We start from the raw sequence: 6,364 nt of genomic DNA on the forward strand, positions 1-6,364 counted from the left end.
CACGAGATTTGGATCTCGTGAGATCTCATTCAAATCTCAACAGAACTCCATCCAAATCTCATGAGATCTCATCCACATCTCACAGGAGTTCTGTCAAATGCTCATGGGATCTCACTCAGATCTCACAAGATTTCTACCCAAATCTCTCAGATTTTGTCCAAATCTTGTGAGAACTCAGTCCAAATCTCAGATCTCCCTTACATCTCGCAAGATCTCATTCTAAATCTCATGAGATCTCCCGCACATGTGTCAAGATGTCTAGCTAAATCTCATGAGATCAGTCCATGTCTCATTAGGGTCTCAGTCTAAAACTCATGAGATAACATCAAATCTCACCACATGTCCATCCAAATCTCTGGAGATCTCATCCAAACCTCATAGGAAGTCCGTCCAAAGCTCATGAGATCTCATTCAGGTCTCACAGGATTTCTATCAAAATATCTGACATTTTATTCAAACCTCATGAGAACTCAGTCCAAATCTCATGAGTTCTCTTTTAAAGCTTGCCAGATCTCAATCTACATCTCTTGAGTTCTCTCGCACTTCTCTCAAGAGTTCTAGCTAAATCTGTGAGATCAGGCCAAGTCTCGTGGGAACACAGTCCAAATCTTGAGAGATCTCATCCAACTTTTGCAAGTCCTCAGGGCAATGTCTTGAGACCTCACTGATATCTTGTGAGATTTGTATAAAATTTCATGAGCCCTTATACCAAATCTCATGAGAACTCAGTCCAAAGCTCATTAGATCTCATCCAAGTCTCTCCAGATCTCAGTCCAAATCTCATGAGATCTCATCCAAGTCTCTCCAGTCTTCAGTCCAATCTCTTGAGATCTCACCAACATCTTGTGAGATTTCTACACAGATATCGTGAGGTCTTCGTCCAAATCTTGTGAGAACTCAGTCCAAATCTTATTGGATCTCAACCAATTCTCATCAGATTTAATTCAAAGTCTCTTGAGATCTGATGACATCTCAAGAGATTTCAACAAAAATCTTGTGAGTTTCTTAGTCCAGATCTCACCAGATCTCAGTCCAATTCTCGTGAACTCAGTCCAAAACTCTGAGATCTCATCCACATCTCACCAGAAGTCCGTCAAAATCTCATGAGATCTCCTTCAGATCACCCCAGATTTCAATCCAAATCTCTTGAGTTCTCTCACACTTCTCAAGAGTTCTAGCTACATCTCATGAGATCAGTCCAAGTCTCATGAGAACACAGTCCAAATCTCGGGAAATCTCATCCTGTTCTCACCAGATATCAATCCAAATTTCATGACACCTCATGCATGTCTCCCGAGATTCCTAGCCAAATTGCTGTGATTAGTCCAAATGTGGTGAGAACTCAGCACAAAATTTGGAGAACTCAGCCCAAACCTCATGAGATCTACAAATCTCTCCAGATCTCTATCTCGTGAGAGCTCTCAAACATGTGTCAAGATTTCTAGCTAAATCTCATGATATCAGTCCAAGTCTCATGAGGGTCTCAGTCCAAAACTTGTGAAATAACATCAAATCTCACCAGAAGTCTGTCCGAATCTCGTGACATCTCATCCAAATCTTGTGGGAAGTCTGTCCAAAGCTTGTGAGATTTCATTCAGGTCTCACAGGATTCCTACCAAAATATCTGACATTTTGTTCAAATCTCGTGAGAACTCAGAAAAAATGTCATGAGATCTCCTTCAAATCTTGCCAGATCTCAATCCACATCTCTTGAGTTCTCTCACACTTCCCCCAAGAGTTCTAGCTAAATCTTGTTAGATCAGGTCAAGTCTCGTGAGAACACAGTCCAAATCTCATGAGATCTGATCCAGTTTTCATCATAACTCATGCAGTTATCGTGAGATACCTAGCTAAAACTCTGTGATCAGTCCAAATGTTGTGAGAAAGCTCAAAACTCATGTGAACTCTGTCCAAATCTCGTGAGATTTCACACACCTCTCATGAGTTTTCTACAAAAATCTAATGAGATCAGAGCAAACCTCATGAGAACTCAGCCCAAATCTCATGAGGTCTCATCCAAATCTTGCCAGAAGTCCATCCAATGCCCATGAGATCTCACTCAGGTCTCACAAGATTTCTACTGAAATCTCTGATGTTTTGTTCAAAACTCGTGAGAACTCCTTCCAAATCTTGTGAGTTCTCATCCAAATCTCGCCAGGTCTCAGTCACAAGCTCATGATTGCTCATGCATGTCTCATGAGATTTCCAGCTAAATCTCTGTGATCAGTTCAAATGTGTTGAGGACTCAGACCAAAACTTGTGAGAACTCAGTCCAAATCTTCTGAGACCTCACAAATCTCTCTTGAGATTTCTACAAAATTATCATGAGATCATGGACCAAATCTCATCACAACTCAGTGCAAACCTCATGAGAACTCATCCAACTCACCAGATCTCTGTCCAAATCTCAAGAGATCTCATCCAACTTCTCCCAGTCCTCAGGCCAATCTCTTGAGAGCTCACTGATATCTCATGAGACTTCTACACAAATATCATGAGGTCTTCATCCAAATCTCAACAAATCTCAGTCAAACCTCATGAGAACTCTGTCCAAATCTCGTCAGATCTCATCCAATTCTTTCCAGATTTAATTTAAAGTCTCATGAGATCTGATGACACCCCTTAGAGATTTCTACAAAAATCTCATGAGTTTCTTAGTCCAGATTTCACCAGATCTCAGTCCAATTCTCATGAGAACTCAGTCCAAAATCTGAGATCTCATGCATATTTCTCCAGAAGTCTATCCAAAGCTTGCGAGATCTTCAAATCTCACCAGATCTCAATCCAAAACTCTTGAGATCTCTCACACTTCTCTCAAGAGTTCTAGCTAAATCTGTGAGATCAGGCCAAGTCTCATGGGGACACAGTCCAAATCTTGTGAGATCTGATCCTATTTTTGCTGATTCTCAGTCCCAATCTCATCATAGCTAAGCACATCTCATGAGATATCTAGCTAAATCTCTGTGATAAATCCAAATGTGATGAGAACTCAGCCAAAACTCTTGAGAACTCAGTCCAAAACTTATGAGACTTCACACATCTCTCAGATTTCTACAAAATCTTGTGAGCTCTTAGACCAAATCTCGTGAGAACTCAGTGCAAACCTCCATAGGTCTCATCCAAGTCTCTCCTGATCTCTCCAAACCTCGTGAAACCTCACAAAATTCTCTCAAGATTTCTACCAAAATCTCATGAGATCTTAGACCAATTCTGATGAGAACTCAGTCCAAATCTCATGAGATCTCATCCAAGTCTTGCCAGATCTCAGTCCATATCTCATGAGATCTCAAACAAATCTCACCAGTCCTCAGGTCAATCTCTTGAGACCTCACCAATATCTCATGAGATTTCTACACAAATCTCATGAGGTCTTCATCCAAATCTTGACAAATCTCAGTCCAAATCTGGTGATAATTCAGTCCAATCCTTGTCGGATCTCATCCAATTCTTGCCAGATTTAATTCAAAGTCTTGTGAGATCCCATGCATATCTCATGGGATTTTGACAAAAATCTCATGAGTTTCTTTGTCCACATGTCGCCAGATTTCAGTCCTATTCTTGTGAGAATTCAGTCCAAACCTTGTGAGATCTCATTCAAATCTCACCAGAACTCCATCCAAATCTCGTGAGATCTCATCCAAATCTCACAGGTATTCAGTCAAACCTCCTGAGATCTCACTCAAGTCTTACAAGATTTCTACCCAAATCTCTGGGATTTTGCCCAGATCTCATGAGAACTCTGTTCAAATCTCGTGAGACCTCACAGAGCTCACACGATATAATCTCGTGAGATCTTATACCAAATCTTGTGAGAACTCAGTCCAAACCTTCTGAGATCTCATCCAAGTCTCGCCAGATCTCGGACCAAATTTTGTGAGTAATCATCCAATTCTTGCCATTCCTCAGTACAATCTCGTGAGATCTCACTAACATATCATGAGATTTCTATACATCTCATGAGTTCTTCATCCAAATCTCAACAAATCTCAATCCAAATCTCATGGGATCTCATCCTATTCTTCCAGATCTCAGGACCAATCTCATGATACCTCATGCATGTCTCAGAAGATCTCTATCTAAATCTTTGTGATCAGTTCAAATGTGTTGAGAACTCAATCCCAAACTCCTGAGAACTCAGTCCAAATCTCCTGAGAGCTCACACACCTCTCATGAGATCTCTACAAATATCTCATGAGATCTTAGACCAAATCTCATGAGAACTCAGTCCTAATCTCATTAGATCTCATCCAAGTCTTGCCAGTCCTCTGTCCAAACTCGTGAGATCTCATCCAAGTCTCACCAGTCCTCAATCCAATCTCGTGAGATCTCACTGACATTTCCTGAGATTTCTACACAGTCTTGTGTGGTCTTCATCCAATCTCAACAAATCTCAGTCCAAATCTCATGAGAAATCAGTCCAAATCTCATCAGATCTCATCCAAATCTAGCCATGAGATCTCATGCACATCTCACAAGTTTTTGACAAAAATCTCATGAGTTTCTTAGTCCACCCCTCACCAGATCTCAGTCCAGTTCTCAGGAGAACTCAGTCCAGGATTCTACAGGCAGATATAGGAGGATATATGGCAGTGGGAGGGAGCCTGGCTGTGGGGATCCTACACCACCGGTGAGCGACAGCCTCATGTGCTGGGGACAAGGCAGACTTGCAGACCAGAAACGGCGGGAAAAGGGCTTTAGGGCAGCCCCTGGGGTGGAAACCTGGAGCGGCAGGTCGAAAGTATGAACTGGGAGCGGCTGGCGGTTTTAGAACCACAAAGGGCAGAGACGTGCCCTGACCTGGAGGCAGGACTTGGGGCGCTGCAGAGGGGCGCAAAACCCAGGACGCTGCAGTTCATAGCAGCACAGACAGAAACGGAGACAGTGTGGCCTGGAGAGCTCACTGAAGAACAGACTGCAGTCTCTCTGCTCTGAGGCAGAGGGTTGGAAACGGTCTCTTCTGCTCTGACTTGTGGAAGAGATGTGGAAAGCCACCAGGGAAAGGCGCCAGAGAACAAAAGCCCCAAAAACTGATTCCCACTGAGCCCATCCCCCACCACAGCGGGGCAGGGCAACACCGCCCAAACAGGGTTGCCTTAGTAACAGCCCGGCAGGCCCCTCCTGCAGAAGACAGGCTGGGAAAACAAGAGGCCAGCAACCCTAAGGTCCCAAGAAAACAGGTGCATCCTGCCTGGGTTCTGGTCAATAATTTGGACTCTATACATTCCCTCAAACACCCATCAACAGAATGACTAGGAGGAGGAGCCCCCCAAATAGAAAAGACTCAGAGATTATGACATATGCTGCAGATTTACAAATGGATGCAGATATAACCAAGATGTCGGAGATGGAATTCAGGCTAGCAATTGTGAAGACAATGGATAGAATGGAAAATCAATTAATGGCAACATAGAGTCTCTAAGGGCAGAAATGAAAGGTGAATTGGCAGAACTTAAAAATGCTATCAGTGAGATCCAATCCAATCTAGATAATCTAACAGCTAGGGTAACTGAGGCAGAAGAATGAGTAAGCGACCTGGAAGAAAATATGATGGATAAAAAGGGAAAAGAGGAGGCCAGAGAAAAACAACTCAGAATCCATGAGAATAGAATCAGAGGAATAAGTGACACCATGAAGCGTTCCAATGTCAGAATAATTGGAATCACGGAGGGAGTGGAGAGAAAGGACTAGAAGATGTATTTGAGCAAATCGTCGCTGAGAACTTCCCTAATCTGGGGAATGAAACAAACATTCGCATCCTAGAGGCAGAGAGGACCCCTCCTAAGATCAAGGAAAACAGGCCAACACCTCGGCATGTAATGGTAAAACTTGCAAATCTTAGAACCAAGGAAACCATCTTAAGGGCAGTTAGGGGGAAGAGATTCCTTACATACGGAGGGAGGAATATCAGAATAACGTCAGACCTATCCACAGAGACCTGGCAAGCCAGAAAGGCCTGGCAAGACCTATTCAGGGTACTAAATGAGAAGAACATGCAGCCAAGAATACTTTATCCGGCAAGGCTGTCATTGAGAGTGGATGGAGAGATGCAGAGCTTCCACGACCAGCAGAAACTGAAAGAATATGTGACCACTAAGCTGGCCCTGCAAGAAATATTAAGGGGGGTTCTATAAAAGGAGAAAGACCCCCAAGAGTGATAAACAACAGAAATTTACAGGGACAATCTATAAAAAGAAGGTCTTCACAGGCAACATTAATTAATTCATATCTTTCAATAATCACTCAACGTGAATGGCCTAAACGCTCCCATAAAATGGCACAGGGTTGCAGATTGGATAAAAAGACAGGACCCATCCATATGCTGTCTACAAGAGACTCATTTTGAACCTAAAGATACATCCAGACT

This window comes from Leptonychotes weddellii, chromosome 4, assembly GCF_054177405.1.
Source record: "Leptonychotes weddellii isolate Sample4059 chromosome 4, ASM5417740v2, whole genome shotgun sequence".
NCBI classification, from domain to species: Eukaryota; Metazoa; Chordata; class Mammalia; order Carnivora; family Phocidae; genus Leptonychotes; species Leptonychotes weddellii.